Source organism: Micropterus salmoides, unplaced genomic scaffold (genome assembly GCF_014851395.1).
Source record: "Micropterus salmoides isolate LMB-PRFRI ecotype aquatic unplaced genomic scaffold, ASM1485139v1 Ms_hic_scaffold_13, whole genome shotgun sequence".
Taxonomy (NCBI): domain Eukaryota; kingdom Metazoa; phylum Chordata; class Actinopteri; order Centrarchiformes; family Centrarchidae; genus Micropterus; species Micropterus salmoides.
This window is the reverse complement of record NW_024040374.1, coordinates 7,574,411-7,594,815: the sequence shown is the minus strand read 5'-3', so window position 1 is coordinate 7,594,815 and position 20,405 is coordinate 7,574,411.

The window sequence follows — 20,405 nt, the reverse complement described above, 5'->3', positions numbered from 1 at the left end:
GTGGGGACAACAGGAAATAGCAGAAGGAAACACCAACTGCAGAAAGCAACAGAACCTGCAAGAGAATTAGAGCTTTTGGACAAATAAACATGCTTAGTCAGACTGGATTATGCTCTGACAGCTACGCCGTTTGCTCGCGGGAGGAGCTCGGAGTAAACTGCTTTTATTAAATTGGCTTTACTTTAGTTTTTGGGATTTCAATGTTGATTTATCTTTACTCGAGCTTCTCTGCAGCTAGCTTCCGTGCACATCCGGTTCCAGTGTTGTTAGTGTTGTTTAACATGCAGAGTTCTGTTGGACTACTACTTCATATTTATATAAAAACTAGAAAAAACTGGACATTGCTGGGAGAAAAGAAAGTGAGGAGGTTGAACTACCTGGTTCAGAAAACATGTGTATGTAACTTTATTCCAGCTATCGTTGTACTTTACTGTGACCAAGTTAGCATAGCATAGCCCTGATCGATCCAAACTTCATTCAGAAAACAAAAATTTTAGAAGTTGTTGTCCTGCTGTCTTGCTGACAGACCTGACAAAGTATGAATTCATATGTTTAACAAATCTGTATCGTATTGTAGTTACTTCGGCATCAGTTTGATCCGTTTATTACTATTTAATCACAGCAAAATGTTCACTTACCTGTTCATACAGATGTAGTAATGGCGAGTTGTGTTTATTCGTGTTATCACATTTTGTGTGAACACTCAGCAGTTGTCCAGCAATAAAACCCCAGCGAGGAAAGCATTCCGTGGATTAAATTCGCGTTTGCTGCATTAGTCCTGCATTTGGGACTACTAGCCTAGCCAATAATTATTAGTTATTTTAGTAATTGTTACTTTATTAGTTTTTTTAAAAGTTCACATTTGATACAGATTTTTTAAATTTATTTTAAATTTAAAATTTTTGGTCTATTAATACACACACACACACACACAAACTTTTACTGTTTTATTTATTTTAATTTTTAATATATTTATTTTTTACGCACATGCACACTTTTACTGTTTTATTTATTTTATTTTATTTATTTGATGAACCATATGAATTGAATTCACAACACAAACAGAATTTATATATATTTTTTTACACACAAATACACACTTTTACTCTTTTATTTACTTACTTAATGAAATGTATTAAATTAATTTTTTTTTTTATTAATTTATTTGTAGCTTTGGCAACATTGTTGTTTTACATTCATGCCAATAAAGCTGAATCTCTCTCTCTCTCTCTCTGACACACACACACACACACACACACACACACACACACACACACACACACACACACACACACACACACACACACACACACAGTTAGTAACCACCATTCCCTTATCTCTATATACCTGAACTTTGAAATGTAGTGTCTCCAAACCAGCAACAGTGGAATTGCCACCTAATTTAGTCTAAATATATACATATAGAGTTCTATCTGTTTTTCTAAATATACTATCCAAGCATGCCAGTTTTACTCATGGACATTTTTGTTATTGGCAACCATCTTTTTCCTATCATTTTATAATATATCAATATACTCTTGCTACATTTGGAAAAGTATAATAACAATATTTCTCACATTAATTTCCTCATTGCCCGAGTGCAAACTAATAGTGACAAAAGGAAGTATTTCCTGCACTCTACAGAATAAGGAAGTGTATATAGCTGGAGATGTGTACACACTGCCCTCATAGACAACTTCCAATTTAATGTATTGGATCCTTTGTGCTCCATGTCTCCAAGTTTCTTTATGTAAGTTAAGTGCGTTTTATTTTTCTAAAACATATATGGAGGAATGGCTTTTTCTGACTTTCAACATTTTTGTAGCTAGTAAAGAAAAACCTTTATGGTTGAAAAAGCTTTGTGCTCTTACTACCTTTTCAGATGTGTGCAAATGTTCACATATAAGGAGATTCTTTTAAGCCTCTCAAATTCTGGATAAATGTTTCTTTGATAGATCAAAACCATACTTTACTTCAATTACTGCTAGATTGTGTTTGAAATTTGGAAGGTTGAATCTTTCATTGATGGTGTTTTCATTTTATTCACCCAGTTAAAACAAATATATTATCCTGATATACACACAGATTTCCAGATATTTACAGATTAGACATTTAGCTCCAATTAACATTTCCCAGGTCCAAATAATGACGACTTTAATGACATTCTTACTATAGACCCAGAAGAGAAGGGTGTGGTGACTCAGATAAAATAATGTATTGCATGCTTTTGTTGTCCTTTTTATCTAGTATTTATTGTCACAAGGAAGAAGACCTGCAGCTCAACATAGATTATGACGCATGGGACCACTGCAATTTCTTTTCCACAGAAGACTGCCAATATATCTTGACCTGAGCCATATAGGTTACAGGTGCAAAAGTTCAACAGGGGAACTTATCCACATGATTTTGACTTTTTGGGACCCCTCTGAAACCATCTCCACTGACAGCAATATTTAAAGTAGAAGAGCCCGATGTTCCACAGTATAAATTAAACTCTATTGCCTTTGCTTTGCTCTGATTGCCAGAAGGCTGATTTTATTAAAGTGGAAAGATGAAACGATGAAATGATGCTGTTTTGTGCAGTTAGAGAGGATACTTTGAAGGGCTCTACTGCCAGATTTTATAAAAACTGACATGCCATTCATCACCCATGTCAGGAATCTTAGGTTGGATAACTTACTGATAGTGGTATTTTGTTTGGATCCTGACTATAATGGGATGTATATCAAACAGACATTCATGGTAAACATGTAATGTGCAACATAATTTACAGATTCTTTATTTCACATTTTAATTTCTTTTTCCTTTCCAGAGAGAGAATCTCTGCCTTCCCAACAAAAGAACAAAATCCTTGTGTAGTGTGTTATAGTAGCGTTGTGGAGAATCGAGGTGGGTAGATAATGAGTAGAGGAGAACCCTGTCATCCATATGTGAAATTCAGTGTCATAGACAAAACACCCATTTATCTTTCCATGTAAACCAGCTTCAACAAAGACATAAAGAACTTCAATTGTGCGGTATCTCAAAGCAATCAAATCTTGTCATAGAAAGCTGTGCTGCTGCTGGCAAGCCAAGTCAAACAGTATAGGATACACTGTACTTAGAGTGTTAATCTGTCACACACAGATTAGCATTTAATTTTACATTTAAGAAAGGTGTTATAGTTAATAGATGTGGCTTTTTATCAGCATTCAGCAGGAAAGATGGGTTCTTGTTTAACATGAGAGACATGCCCAGCTGTTCCATGTAGTGCAGTGTATGTGTCACATGTTGTGTGTGTGTGTGTGTGTATGTGTAAGTGAGGTTTAAATAGATCTTTGTGCTGGTTAGTTCCACTGAGATCAAGGATTGCTTTTTCAAAGAAGACCTAGTAGTGACAGTAGTAACATACGTAGTCAGACAGAACAACAGTAAAACATTTCAGGAGAGAATGAGGCCAGGGACACAGCAGCTGCAGGATTTTTTTCATCCTTAAAGTTACATGAAAACCTATTGCCAAACTTTATAGATAAGAAAACATTTCCCTCTGAGCAGCTGAAGTGCACTCATCCCTTTTGAACACAGATCAATGTAGACAGTGTAGTGGCACTGAAAACAGTCCAAAGTGATGAAAGATAAGCAATAATGATGTGATCTTTGCTGAAGTGATTAGAGATCACATTTTTGACAACCCTGTTCTCATTTCTATTTAATATGAATACCAAGAAATCATCTTTCTACATTCCACAGGGTTTTTGCTACATATTTGCTACATCTATGAATATGAAGGGGAAGGGGAGCAAGGCACATAACTAAGCAGAAACAAAGAGAAAGAGGTTAAGGGCAGAGCTGCAGAGCACCCTATATGATCCTTATTTGAAATGACATGACCACCACCACTGTCTGATAGAACTGATTTTCTCTATTTCATTTTATTTCTCAATCTGTTCTGGTACTGCCCTCTCAAATAGATATGCGCTGCCACGGGTCCATCTCTAACCTCAACAAGTCCTAAATCGTCTTGTGCTTTGGACAATCTGTGTACTGCAGCTCACAATCCACTGTTTCTCTGTCTGTGTCAGACACTGCATTCACTCTCTTTCTAATTTCCATTACTTGTAATACATATTTTATATTTTTACATACAAACAGAATTCACTGGCAGAACTAAAAACAATATGTTGCCAAAGCATTTCCAATGAATATACTGTTTATAGCTGCAAATAATGAAAATGTAGATATCCAAAGCTTTATCGAGTAATGGCCAGTGTACCCAAATTGCTGACATTAAACATTAACAAGACATTCTCTCATTTTAGTGGTATAGACTGCTAATTTTGTTTTCATTTTCACAGTTTTTTGAAAATGGTTTCATTTGTGGTGACATTTAAGAAGTTCAATATCATTATCTAATTCCAGAAATGGTGGAACTTTTTCTTAGGAAAATACAGTAGTTTTAGTTGAAACAATGATGTCTACTTTTTCTTTCTCAAGATTATAGTCTGTACTCAGATTTGATGTCAGTGAGGCTCATAATGAAGATTCAGACTGGACATTGAAATCAGTAGCACCACCCAGGTCAGCTAATCATCAGCTGGTCTCCCATTGGGCACAACTACAGACCTACTCACATATACACATAACCGAGTGGTCAGTTTAAACATTTGTCTTCATGCAAATCTAACTTGTTTTTGCATTAATTTCTCTGCAAAATAAAACTAAACCCACAAGTTACCACCATGTACACAATGATCATTTCAATGGAGATAGGGCTTTTTCTCCAAGTGAGTGTGACACTGAAATGATATGGCAGGGTGCAAGCTTAGATATAGTGTAGTGGGTCTGGAACTGCATATCAATCCAAATGTTTGCTGTTGCTGTGGAGGGATTTGAGGAAATGCCCCGAGGAGATTTAGCAGATTTGATAGAAGAGGGAGTTTAGGCACGCAGACTTTGGTGTTCAGTTCATGCTTTGTACCCCCAGAAGGCAGAGGGAGACCAAAAATTAAAACAGCTTCCACTTTAAAAGTGATAAGCAGTGTGGTTGTGCGACAGAGAGAAACATGGAGTTTTGGAGAGAGAGAGAGAGAGAGAGAGAGAGAGAGAGAGAGAGAGAGAGAGAGAGAGAGAGAGAGAGAGAGAGAGAGAGAGAGAGAGATGTTTTGCCAAATTAAAAAGAATCAAAGACTGAAAAGTGTTTATAACATCTGGTATAGTTTTCATCAAGATGTCTTTCAAATTATCCATGAAACATGTTTATTTGCTAATATATACACTGCCATTATGCTGGTATGTAAAATGAACATTTGATCATGCAGATAAACCACATGCTCAGCAGTATTAGACAATTTCTGTCAGTAACCCTACACTGGGCTTTTTCTGGAGCTAGTTACATACATATTGTTTAGGTGCTTTGCTTTCACTGGATGTGACTTTCATCCAGATTATTTATAATAACGCTAACTCTGATTTTCTACCTGTAAACAGTCACCAATGCCAATTCAGAGCATTGCAATCCACCCTGGGGCTGTAACTTATTAGAATCTGCTCTATTGTCAAAAAGACAGATGAGGACGACTGTGGCCGCAGAGCACATTGTGTTGTTCCTCTGATTAAGATGTTTGCACAGCAGCACAATCCCGACAAACTACTGCGAGCACAGCTATAACAATCAATGATTACTCCCGCTAAGTGAATTAATAGGCTTGCTTGCTAAAAACAGGATTTCAACTTGTTAGATGGCATTGATAAAATCCAGTCTTCCGTAGGCAGCGCTAATCCTTGACAGTATGTTCATTGCTGAGAAAGCAACACATCTGAGGAGTCTTAAAGCAAAACACTGTTCTCTCTGTCTCCCTCCTATGCTTATATCTATATCTATATCTATATCTATATATATATGATTAACCAGGGCGTACCCTGCCCCAATGTCAGCTTGGATTGGCTCCAGCGGGATAAACGGATATGGTAGATGGATGGACTTCAACCACACCACAAACTACAGCCCCTGACAATAAAGTTTAATCATTATCTCTAAAACACATTGAAAATTATAACCTCTGTGAGGGTGGGATTTATTGCAGAGCTGTTGTATTAGACTACATTACATTATGTATGTTAATGAGGACAGTTATTTGTTAGTGCTTGGTAAACAGGTAAATGATGAATAATATGATGGAGGAGAACTGTTCTTGCCTTCTATCCTAACCCAGGCCTTTAAGGACCACTGGTTTATAAGAGAACTTTAGATTGTAACTCATTCAGGTCAGTTTACTAGTCAGTAGATTTGAAAGACATTTACCAGGCAGTGAGATTTTAACTAAATATGCTATTTGTTGCATTATGGAAAATTACCCATACTTGGGACATAAAGCCAGGTTTCAAATTTGACAATTGACTTTTAAACTGTATCTTGTGAATCTCTCAAGTTCCCCTAACAGAAGACCGAGGAGGTGGAGAAAGACTGAAAGAGGGAGAGGAAGGAAACAAACACAGAGGGAGAAAGGGACAGAGACAATAGAAATATGTGATTAAATGTCAGAGCCAGGAGGGTACATTCATTTCACTTGATACCAGTCACACAATTCTAGCCAATGAGAAACCAACTCAGGCTAATTGTCAGTTAGAGAGCCTGTCAGTCATCTGGATCTGGAGTCATTTGTATAATTTCTCATATATCCTGGCATTGGATAACACTCAACAGCCAAAGCAGAGGTTGCGTTTTAGTTGTCATATTTGATGTGACATTCCCTGTTTGAAGTATTCTCACATCATCTTGTGTCCTGTTTGTATTTGTGCCCGCATGAGTGAATATGTGTGTGCGTGTGTGCGTCAAAGTGTATACCTCAATGACTAGTGGCTGGTAATTGAGAGGAGGGGGCTAATGACAATGCTGTCAGACAGGCCTGAGTGGACTCATTATTAGTGCCTTGTTACACTGGCTAAATGCTAGGTAATACACATACAACCTCCCACATATCCCATTCTAGGTTGTAAAAGGTAGTGAGGGAAAGATGAAAGGAGGACGGTGAAGGAAGCCGAGGTGGAAGTGAACAAAGTGAGTGAGCAAATTGACTCTGAGCATGTTCTGTGTGTGTGTGTGTGTGTGTGTGTGTGTGTGCTGGTAAACACATAGCTGGTTGCGACTGTGTGCATTCGCATATATTTTTGAATTGTGAGTCTGCTGTCGATGAAGTGTGTGGCAGATGCCTGCAGATGCAAATGTGCCCCATGCCCATTTTGATTTGACAACTGCAACAAAAGCATCCGTCCCCATAGCCCCCCTGTCCGCCTATCAAATAATGTCACCTCATTCTTCCCGCTCCAAACTGCAAAATCCCTGTCTCCCGCATCATAACAAATGTTTATTTAGACATCCAACAATGGCTAACTGTGATGGATGCACCCTTACAACATAAAATGGAATGATCCAATCTAAAACTAAATGGGTGTGGGGGGGATGAGTCACTGCAGGTCTCTGGTCAAATTAGCATTTTAAACCTGTACATGCACACACAAACACACACAAAGAAGCAATTAAGTCCATTAAGTGTTTTTCCCTTTTTATTTTCACTGAATTGATTGACTTTGCCTGGCTGCAAGCCTGACAACAGTGTCCCAGATGTTGTGGCCCCAGCCACATTTTCTGTAGTTGTCAGCAGGGCTTGTGTTTGAGAGCAGATTTGGAGTTTTTAAATAGGACAGTGATGGTGCCTATTTATGGTGCAACAAGGGTGCCTTAAACGCGTGGAGGCAGATTCAGAACTCATGTATGGGAAAGAGCAGCAGCAGGGATGCACACACATAGACAAACATATTTGAAAGGAAGAACATGCCTCAAAAGAGTATAGAAATTATGAATTGTACCGTCATCTCCTCTCTCCTTCAGATGGCACTGAAGCAGAGAGGTTCACCTCATAACCTGTTTTTTTTTAACATTATGAAATTTAGTACGATATCTGTTTGTTTATTTTTGCTACTGCTGTACCAACCCTGCACTCACCTTAATGCTCACAATCCCGCTCACCAGTGGTGATGCTGGTAAACATACAACACCCAGGAAACAACACCAACACCCCAAGTCATTAGCCAAACTGGGGATGAGATGAGGCATAAACACTTACACAGATGCCCGTGCTGACACAAGTGCTGGGCCAAGGGACTAGATAAAAGGTACAAGGTTGTTTATTTTTCATTATATAGCACAAGACTGCATAACGAAACAAAATTTGTTGAAACTAAAGTTCCTTTGTGCTCCACACACAACATATAATTAAGTGTAGGCCTATATTAAAATATGGTAACATATAAAATAAAATATTATATGGCTATATGAGTTTTTGTATGACAGTATTTCTCCTAAAGTCAAACCTTTAAACTTTTCTAGCTGCTCATAACACTTTTGGTTTCTTAACGATGAGGTTTGGCTGACATTGTGATGACATTACCCTGCATCTGATGTCACTGCTTTCTTGCTGTCACAAACAGCAAGGTTAGGAGTCTGATAGATCTACTTACAGATAAACAGACTGATCATATACACTCACCTAAAGGATTATTAGGAACACCATACTAATACTGTGTTTGACCCTCTTTCGCCTTCAGAACTGTCTTAATTCTACGTTGCATTGATTCAACAAGGTGCTGAAAGCATTCTTTAGAAATGTTGGCCCATATTGACAGGATAGCATCTTGCAGTTGATGGAGATTTGTGGGATGCACATCCAGGGCACGAAGCTCCTGTTCCACCGCATCCCAAAGATGCTCTATTGGGTTGAGATCTGGTGACTGTGGGGGCCATTTTAGTACAGTGAACTCATTGTCATGTTCAAGAAACCAATTTGAAATGATTCGAGCTTTGTGACATGGTGCATTATCCTGCTGGAAGTAGCCATCAGAGGATGGGTACATGGTGGCCATAAAGGGATGGACATGGTCAGAAACAATGCTCAGGTAGGCCGTGGCATTTAAACGATGCCCAATTGGCACTAAGGGGCCTAAAGTGTGCCAAGAAAACATCCCCCACACCATTACACCACCACCACCAGCCTGCACAGTGGTAACAAGGCATGATGGATCCATGTTCTCATTCTGTTTACGCCAAATTCTGACTCTACCATCTGAATGTCTCAACAGAAATCGAGACTCATCAGACCAGGCAACATTTTTCCAGTCTTCAACTGTCCAATTTTGGTGAACTCTTGCTAATTGTAGCCTCTTTTTCCTATTTGTAGTGGAGATGAGTGGTACCCGGTGGGGTTTTCTGCTGTTGTAGCCCATCCGCCTCAAGGTTGTGCGTGTTGTGGCTTCACAAATGCTTTGCTGCATACCTCGGTTGTAACGAGGTTCTATCAGCTTGAATCAGTCGGCCCATTCTCCTCTGACCTCTAGCATCAACAAGGCATTTTCACCCACAGGACTGCCGCATACTGGATGTTTTTCCCTTTTCACACCATTCTTTGTAAACCCTAGAAATGGTTGTGTGTGAAAATCCCAGTAACTGAGCAGATTGTGAAATACCGGCCCGTCTGGCACCAACAACCATGCCACGCTCAAAATTGCTTAAACCACCTTTCTTTCCCATTCTGACATTCAGTTTGGAGTTCAGGAGATTGTCTTGACCAGGACCACACCCCTAAATGCACTGAAGCAACTGCCATGTGATTGGTTGATTAGATAATTGCATTAATGAGAAATTGAACAGGTGTTCCTAATAATCCTTTAGGGGAGTGTATGTGGTGTACATGTTTTTAAGTTCCATCCATCGTCAACCGCTTATCTTGCGTACAGGGTCATGGGGGGCTGGAGCCAATCCTAGCTTTTACATCGGGTGAAAGGCAGGGTACACCCTGGACAGGTCGCCAGTCCATCGCAGGGCCACACATAGATAAACAACCACTCACACTCACATTCACACCAAGGACAATTTTAGAGACACCAATCAACCTAGCCTGCATGTCTTTGGATGGTGGGAGGAAGCCGGAGCACCCAGAAAGAACATGCAAACTCCTGCCTTTGGCAGCAGTGGTAGATGGCGTCTGCTTAAGAGACGGAGTGGGCACAAGTCTTCACCTTTTATCTAGATTAAAATATAACTAGAACAAAGACTTCTGTTGGAACTACAGCTATTACAAGGCAACAACTGTAGTAACTATAATATAGGAGTGACAGCACGCTGGTCATAAATGTCCTGGGGGATATCTGTCCCAAAGTAAGAGAGGCAATTTCACGCTCAACACTGAAATAATAGCTTTCTTGAAAACAACTCATTTTTCTTTCCTTACACAGTAACTCAGCTTTTTTATTTGTCTGTTGAAACTTGACTCTTTCAGTAGTGCAGTCTGTGTGTGTTTGGACTTTGTGTGTGTGTGTTAGATCACGCCTGTAGGGGTGCTATGTGGAAGCTGAAGTGGAAAATGAGTCACCGTGTACAAACACGCACCCCAGTACACAGAGTCATGGATGTCCCAGCAACTTGCATGATTTAGTCTATTATTTTTTGCTTTCCCTCTCGCTCTTGTCTTACAGACATAAATAAACACACACACACACAAAAACAATTTTCTCCTCCTCATTTTTTGTCTCATCCCTCCCTCTTGTCCCTATTTTACATCCCTCTCTCCTTTTTCTGCTTCCTGACACCCTTTCCTCACACCATCCATCAATTATGCTGTAACCATTTATTTCATTGTGTCACAAATTCCACATTTTACCGTAATATGTTTGTGAGGGGATGGCGCTTTGCACTGCGGTGAAGTTAGTTTTACGTTGGATGTTCAACAGAAATCTGTCAAATATTCAACTTAAAACTAACAGACCTACGATCGCAAGGAGCTGAGGTACGGCAAGCTTGCAGCCGATGCACAACAACACGGCTAGATAGCAAAAGTCTGACCAGTTGAAGTAGGCTGCAGAGGGTTTGTAGCCACATCAATACTACGGGAGAGCGTGGGCCCACCAGCAAGCCTTTTTATCATTTAATCATTTTCAAGGTTTGAAAACATCTTGCTGAAGGACTGCAATTGAAAATTAGCCAGTACGCTAACACTGGCACAGTGTATAACTAAATAAATAGAAATAGAAAAAGCAGTCAAAGACATCTCCAGAGCTGCTGAAAAAGGCAGCAAGTGGCTCTGGATGCACTCAAGTGAGTAGATGGCATCTAGGGTATGAACCCGGGACGCCAGGAATGCCCACTTGATAACCCAGAAGATGCCATCACACTTGACCAACCTGCAGAATCTAGGCAGCATGCCTCACATGTACAACTAAGGGATACTAACATCTAGTGCTACATAACAGATCGGAATATCCAACTTAAGACTACCTTCACTGTGGTACGTTCTTCCACACTTGCTGGTGCTGCGGGGAAGAAATTTGCATTAAGAAAAACAAACATGGGGGAGAGTGATGTTTTCTCAGAAATGGGTAGCTGATATAATTAATTAATAAAAAATGCACTCCTTTGGCTCTGATGCAACCACTTCTCTCCGTCTGTACTCACCGCTCTGTGGGCTGGAGCAAAGTTTGCCCACATTACTAGCTGATTGGTTACAAGTCACGAGTAACAGCCTATCAACACTGACTATTGTGCAGAAGTAGCGAATAGGACGAGCAAGCCATCACACTGCAGCCTCTCCCCTCCTCTCTCAGCAGAGAGGCCACCGGTGGAGAGGGTAGAAAAGTGTATGGGCAGCTTGTGAGAAGTGTCTGTATGCAAGAAAAAGTCCCGGAACGCCAAAGAGTAAAATACACAAGTGCTGGTATACATACCGGTGAATACCGGCCCACTTCAAGCACTGACTGTGATTCTGAATAAGAATATACACACATTGACACACACACACACACACACACACATACACCTCTTTTTAGTTAGACCTAAAGATGTAGAGATGTTCTTTAATTAATTACATTGTAGTAGTATTTATTAAGTATACTTTTAAGTAAGTTTATTCTGTAGATAAATTTACATACACATACTGTACATGTGAGTCACCAGACATAGGCTGTTACACCAAGAGAGAAACATTGTTCTTTTATATAACTACCTGTTTTGGACGCATATCATATAGTGTAGCATCTATTTTTGATTCTTTTGTGTGATTGTTACAACCTACCCCAGCATGTGTTATAACCTACCCCGCTATTGGGGTAGGTTGTAACAAGGGAACACAATGCATTTGACATCAACTCACAAGGTCTGTGATATTCTTGTAGAGGATTGAATTGGTACCATTTGTAGGGAACAAATGTGGGTATTTTGTATAAAAATTTGAGAACTTTAGCTAAAAAATTCAGTGATTTATAGTTACTGAAGCAAAAAGTGTTACAACCATACCCGGTCTCCCCTACCTTAAAATTTAGTAACTCCTTCCAAACTCAGCTGCTTGTTGAGAGAAACCAGCTCCTCTCTACCAGCGGGAGGAGGAGGAAGAGGACTGAAACTGACTGCTGTCTTCTTTCTAAACTTCATTCAATATTTGATGTCAGGAATCTAGTTTATTTTACATGTTCCATTTGTTTCCAGTGAGATACTGATTTTATATGGTTACTTTGCTGCTGTAAACTTTACTATTGTTGCCGCTCTGAAAATAGTTAGTCGTAATAAAATATTAAATCTGATTACTGTTCTGAATTTATTATTTTTTAAATATCATATTTTTAAAGGCCATTATTTAGTAATGAAAAACCAATAAGAGTATAGATAAGAACAGAACCATTAAATAGTATCAATAACTGTATCAATAGAATCCTAACAATATAAAATAAATACATTATAAATGGCAGCAGGTAAAGTTTATGATAATTTATCATATTTAAGTCCATCTCTGGGATGGATCTCTAATTCGTTTAATTTACTATTTATAAAGATTAAACATGACAACTAACTTTAATCTTGTTATTTTCAACAAAGTTTTGTGTTAGAGTTTGTGTTATTCTAAATTTTGACACCAAGATTAAAAAGCCATCGGTCTAATTGGTTACTAATAATCGGTATTGGGAGTGGCCCAGAAAAAAACATATCGGTCTATCCCTAGTTGTGAATATAGCATTATGGAGCTGCTGTTAGAAATTCTAACTCTTTGAATTTACAAAAAGAGTTCTGTATCGGAATACATATCGTTATTAGGATGTGAAATGACCTCCAGTGGAATATGAGATTTTAGTTATATCACACAGCCCTAGTCTAGACTTGGGACTTAAGTGCAAAGACTTGAAACTTATTTGTGACTTGCAAAACAATGACTTGGTTCCCCTTCTCGAGGTATGTGACATCACCTTTTTCTAACTGAGCCCCTCCCACTTCAAACCATTGAGAAATTTCAGACAAAAACACAAACATCTCTCATATGACGTAACTGATACCGTTCTAATGTTGGCAGGAAATGTAGTGTTCATATAGTACCCCACTGCTTATAGTAAGAACGTGGTTTAGAAAATGGGTTTTCAGGCCCCTTCGTTCCAAGCCCGGAAAACCCAAATTATATCACTATTGTTAGTTTTCTTAGACTTTAGAAAGCTTTCTCCAGAGCAACAGAAGGCATTGTATCACAATGCATGTTTTCACAAGCTGAGTAGAACTCTTGTCCATTTACAGTGATATGTAAAGACTTTTTACCAGTCCACAGTGTTACTTAATCCTTACCAGCAGCAGCTATATTATATACACTTATCCTCATCTATGCTTCTTTAACCCATCTTTCCTCCCACATTCCCTGGCTCCAACTTTATAACATCTCTACTCCATGCATCTGTTTTACTCCCTTCTTCCCTTCCCCTCACCATCCATTCACAGTGATTACCCTCCACTCTGTTCCTTACCATTCCTCATTTCATCCTTACCCTATTGTTACCTTCTTCCCAAGTCATTCAAATGGTAGTAAGTGGGCGTCAGTTCTTGTCTTATCCATGTTTCAGCAGCACCAACCAAGTTATTAGCAGGCCATTACAGCCTCCTATCTGAGCAGTTCAACCACCAGCTTCAGTCTCAATCCCTTCATCTCTTGATTCTTATCATTTTTTGTCCCTGTGGATTACCCCTGCTCTTCTACTCGCTCAATTTTATATCTCTTGCCTTATTTCCATTGCTTTTTGTTCTTTTTTTTCTTTGCACTTTAAAGATGAAACAGAAAGCCTGCGATGGGATCAAGACTCAAATATCAGTTGGTCCAATCTCATTGCTGAGGCAACATTAGCCCATTTATACTTTATTACATACGTACCATTCACAGACTGTTAGCTTTTAAATGTATGCACAGTTTTACGCACTATACTCATTCATGTTTATGTGTACTATTTCCACCTACCGGATATATATATTATAGATTTCACTCCCTAGAGGGTTAGTTTAACCCTCTTTACTTAGTATTTATAAGCAATGTCACGGAAGCCAGCGAGGCTATGCAATGAGTAAACCTCACCCCCCAACACCTTAACAGAGTCACTGGCAACCAATACTAGTGCCCCTGGGTTTTAGCCTCCTTGTCAGTGTGTCCGCCTCCCATACCCAAGGTTGCTGGTTTGAGATCCGACTCGGGGGCAGCCGGTTACACAATTAAGCTTTATTATCAACAACTATTACTCATCCTGTTAAGCAAACAGTTAATGAATTATTGACTTATATGATTATATAATACTATATTATAACACAGTTGTAATTACATATTTAAAATTACATATTTTATATGAATATGAAATATTTAAAGTGAAGCATTACCCAGAGCAATTTGGAGAAAACATTGTACTTTCCCTGGACCTTTTGTCCACTGGCAACAGTCAGCATTACCCTGCAACATAATGGATTCCACTCCCGACACACCCTGTCACTAATAATAGCCAGCCATGTCTCCCCTAATGAGGAGTGTCCCACCCTTACTGCTGTGTTCCTGATAAAATAAACCACATCTATCAACTATAATATCTCCCCCAGCAGAGCTGTAAAACTTTATTTAAATGCTAATGTCTGTTTGACAGATTAGCAGACGTATGCAGGTGCAATATATTTTCTACTGTTTGACTTGGCTCACAGCATGGATATTTCAATCAGTAAAGATTCACTCTACAGCAGCACCTTGGCTGTCTTTGACTTCATTTGAATAAAATGACTTTAAATTGGTTGTGTGATGATGGTCGAGGGAGCATTTCATTTAACCCATCTCACCTTTGACGAGGTCAGATGTCAGGTTCAGCTACAAAACTGCAAGAATTCAGTGTCTGAATTGGTTCACAGCCTATATTCAAGTCTCTTATCTACATAAATGCACCTGCATGGCTGCACCATCACTTAATTATATGAAAAGCCAAAAATATGAGTCAGTATCATTACCACATTATTCTGTATTGTAAATAAATACGGAATTAAGTGATGAATCTGTCTCTGCCGGTTGAAAGAACTGATGGGACATGTACGTGTATTACAGCCATCCTAATTATCTCTCCAAGTGTGGGTGAATTAACGGTTGAGCAAGTTTGGAATACAAATATAGCTTCAAAATCAGATGACAAATAAAGAGTGTTTGATCTCTACTTATGACTGAAGTATTCACTTTCAAGGCAATTTAAAAGTTGTGAAAGATCGATAAAGCTCACCTCAAATCCTTCAAACATTATGAAATCATGATGAAATTATGATTTTCTCTTTATTTGCCAGAATCTGGATCATTCCACGTTTCCCACACTGCCAGGGTGGTGCAAGCTGTGGCCAGGAGAGGAGGGCAGACGTGAGGGGAGTAAACAGTGGTTCATTGGCAGTTGGCAGGTACATTATTATATAGGAGACCTATTATGCTTTTCCACATTTTATGACTTGTCTACAATGTTGGATGTTTATGTTAAACATGGCCAAAGCTTCAAATAATGAGGTTAAATTATTTAAAAGAAATCCATATGTGCAAAAACGTCAGATTCGCTCCTGTTCTGAACACTCTGTTTTGAACTGCTTTTTACACCAGCGGCTCCGTTCTACTACATACCGAGCCAGACGGAGCCGGTGTACCATATATGGTCATTTGCTCCGCACAGCCTGTACCGCCCAGCGACAACGCAACCTGGTAACATGCTTCAGGTCTTGGCCAATCAGAAGACAGTGGGCTTTGAGAGGGGGGCCTTAAAGAGACAGGAGCATCTACAGCTTGTTTCAGACAGAGGCTGAAATGAAGCCCTACACGAAGAGTCAGTATAAGACAGTGTTCGGCCTTCTGTTATCCAGATCTGTCGCAAGAACCTCAGTTTACGTCACTTGGTAAGACCCCTGCCCTTTCTAGGATGTACTTGGGTATGCATTTAGATTAATAAGATATATCCTGTGTGAACAACTCTGTTCTCAATACACGTTTCAAGTGGCAGCTAAGGTTCAGAAGGTAGAGCGGGTCGCCCGCTGATCTCAGGGCTGGCACTTCAATCTCCAACTCCTCCTCCCAAATTGCTCTTGATAGTCAAGTCAGCAGTGTGTGTGGTAGCTTGCTGTCACTGATGTGTCTGACGTGAATCGGTGAATGAGAGGCTAATTGTAAAACTCTTTGGATAAAAGCAATTTACCATTTATAAATCAGATGTAAGGTTTTCCCAAATCTCCATATGCTTTGTTTTCACTGCATTATATACATTACTCCCATACATATACATTATTAATGTAGAATAGTTGATAAGCAACTTACAGAGCAAAAACATTACCTAGACTACTATATTGTTGACATGAAAAAAAGGATTACATTATTATTTCAGTTGGACTTAAACATCAGACATAAAATCTCTTGACAAAGAAAGGCTTTCACCATATGATGTAAAAAGCATCTTTAGACTGAAATGCATCTTTATATTGGGAGTGCATACAGTGTTGTTTTGGTTCAGTTGACACCAGTCATATTATATTGCTTTATTTCTTTTGAAGTTGGAAGAATTCTCACTGCTTCGGATGAATCCCCTCTGTAGTTGTCTTCAAAGTAAAGACCTGTGATGTCCAATCGTCTCTGTCTTACACTATATTTATTCAGTTTCTTCTCTCCCTCTCCCGCTCACACACTGGAGCCAGGATATACTTTGTTTTTCAACTGTCAAAAAAATGTGGTGGGGGGAGGTGTAAATTAATGGCTTATAGTTGTAATTTTGTCCATGCCTTCTCTATGTCCTCCCTCTCTCTCTTCCTCTCTATCAGTTACTGACTCTTCCCATATGGAGGATGGTATGGCATCATTATCGTGAGGTAGGCAGCCATCCAGTCAGAGAAATCAACAATTAGGACCCAATAAAGTGGAAAAGCATATTTCTGTATGCTAATAAGTTTACCAGCAGCCACAGTAGATTCTGATTAGGCTGCGCTTTCCCACCAAACATTACTATTGTTATTATTTATTCAATTTATGTAAAACTCCATTTAAAAACTCCATTAATTCTTTCCATCATATAATTTATCAGGGCTACAATAAGGGGGTAGTGCCTTTGGTGGGCTTTAAAAAAGTGACTAACGAGGAAAGAAAGCTAATTTGATTTATGAGTAGATTTAATGGAAGACACAGTGAAGCGTGAGAGCATCTATAATGTACCCCCATCGACTGTTCTCCATACATTCTTCCCAGTTGTCACAGGCAGTCAGCAGAGAGCAGAGAAAAGAAGATCATTTTCAAGCTGAAAGAAGCAGCGATAGCAGGCGCTAAAGTAGTGCAGCTTGTGCAGAGAAACCCGAACTCTGACTGCCTCCAACGCACATATCATGATCAAACACATGAATATAAAGAGCAGGCTCACAATTAGCATCCACTCATCTGCAAAGCCTTTCTCTTCCCACTACCTGCTTTATTGCTTGTCAAAAGCAATTTAAAGCCAAATGTCAATTAATGTTCTCTAATTAGACACTTTCAGAAAAGATATATGTCAAGGCCATCTGTTTGTGAATAACTTTGAAGTTTTTCCAGTGTTTTCAGTTTTTTAAAGCCTGCAGAACCGTGATTGTCTTTATTAGATTTTGTGTATTTTTGTGGTTTGTGCATCCCACCAGAATAAAATGACATTAGAAGCCATTTAATACAGCTCCCTGGTGCCAAAAGACATCCAAGAATAATTTCACATTTTGTCATAATGATGTGATTTGCATTGCAAAGCATCTGTCAGAGGCCTCTGCTGAATTTGCCAGGGACCTCATCACCTCCACCGTAAGCAAAATCCACTGAGTGCCTGACAAACAAATAACTTACATCAAGTACTGAGGAATTCAGATCTTGCTTCTTGCTATTTTAAGCAAAAAACAGTGTATTTCTTTTTACTTTTCACGTCATAAATATATTTGATTAATATTTTGAACATTTTAATATTCGGAATATTTATCTCACCAGCCGTAAAAGCAAGGAGATCTTTTGCAGGAAAAGTGCAACGTAAGCAAGAGAAATGGAACACTTATTTTTAATTAGTGGAAACTTATTCGACTGCATTTTTGCTTATGCTTCACTAAACTGTGTTTTATTAATCTTTTAACGGAGAGCTTATTCATCTGAAGGCTCATTACCGTAATTATACAATACAGAGTGCTTTGCGTTGTGTCGGAAGGGATATTGCTAACCATTCATAAAACCACACCTTTGGTGAGATAGCCCAAGACAACCTGAAAGACAAAGGAGCCAATAAACCTGTGGAAATGGTTCCAATCTGATATGGGAGGTAGAGGGAGCGACTAAATTGGGAGGCTCTTGTTCTGTTGTTATTGCACCATGGGTATCTCATTTCGGTTGTAAGGCGTGCCTTTGAATCTCACACCAGTTGGGAAGACAATGGATCAGAGGTGGTGAGATTGGAAGGAAGAAGCGGGGGCACCCTTCCTAAACCTACCTCTGAGGATGCTCAGATGATGTGCACAAGAGAAATGATCATGGGGAAAGGAGGGAATGATACTAAGAAAGGGATAGAGGTGAGGAAAGTAAAGAAGAAAAAAAGTGAGAAAGCCCCTACCATAGAAGGGGGTGGGCACAAGATGCTCTGTGTGCATGGCGCTGCTGTGTGTGCATTATTTAAAAGCTCTCATTAACCTGAGCCTAGCACAGACTAAATCAATAGTCGACTCAACACAGAGGCACAAAGTATTTCAGGGTGCTATAACTGCTCCCTGTGCGGACTTCAGGATCATGTTGAGATAAAATTACAGGGGGTGGGGTTAAATTTGTTCAGAAGAGATAAACTGCTGCATGTAGGTCAGGGATCACCTGTCTTGCATTGATTTGGCCTGAAACCAGACATGTTGAAGAGAACATTGATCATGGTCTGTGAGTTTGTGTGATGTGGCACATCCCCTGATCATTGATGGTCCAAAGGGAGCTTTGTTTGTGTTAGGAAAGTGACCTTAAAGCAGAATTCAGAGTGCTTTGTTGGTGAATCACAAACATATGTGTCTTAGAGTGGACAATTTATATGATTTTTAAACAAAACATTTTCCTCTAGGTCAGTGTATTTTAAACTGCCTCATTGGTTTTCAAATGTGTTCATGAGGTCAGGACAAACTTGTCACATTTTATTCATTTCATTTTCATTCATTTCAATTCCCTCTTCAATTTGAGCACTGTAACCTGCAATCCAAAGAGTAGATATGACAGCAGCATTACACTGTGATTCTGAATTTCACTGAACCATCAATTTGTGTAATTGCTGTTGATTTTGCTTTGTCATCCTAAATGTTTAACCTACATAAAAGATATCAACTCATTTTTAATTAATCACTTTGCCAAAAGCCAACATATTTTAACCTTAAATGAAGATAAAATAATTCCCCAAGTGATTCCCTATTCTGCAGTTTGGCTTGGTGGCTGTTGAAATAACAGCTGCTGAAGTTGTATTTTCTTTCTCTTCAACACAATTAAGCATGACTGCATTAATAAAATTTATCCAACACAACAAGAATCATGAACGATAGAAGTGTGGTTACCGAAGAGAAGTTAAAAAAGAAAGAAAAGAAAGAGTAAGATGGCAAAGGAAAGTGATGAAGGAAAATGAAAAGCATAAGGATTCAAAGAGAGAACAAAGGAAGAATAAAGGACAGGATGGGCTTAAGGGCAGAAGGAGATGCTGAAGCCAACAGCATGAAGTGTCTGCTCAAATGGACCATGAGGGGGCAACTTCTGGCTCGTGGAAGATTTTCTTCTGGTCATCAAGCATCACATCATGGAGACACAAATGTAAGTATAACCACAGACCCACCCAGAGACGCAGACACAGCCAAAACCCTTCTCTGTTCTTACCTCATACTGTACATGACTCATTCTAAAGCCAAAGTCTTGTCTTCATCTGGTCCTCACCCATCCTCTTTTTCTCTTTCATTTTCTCTGTTTGGCTGGGTTGCCAGAAAACCCCACTTCCTAAACAAAGCCTTGGTATTTCCAATACCCTGACTGTACTGACAGAATTGTGCCCACATTAACATTAGCACAAAAGATCTAATTATTAAT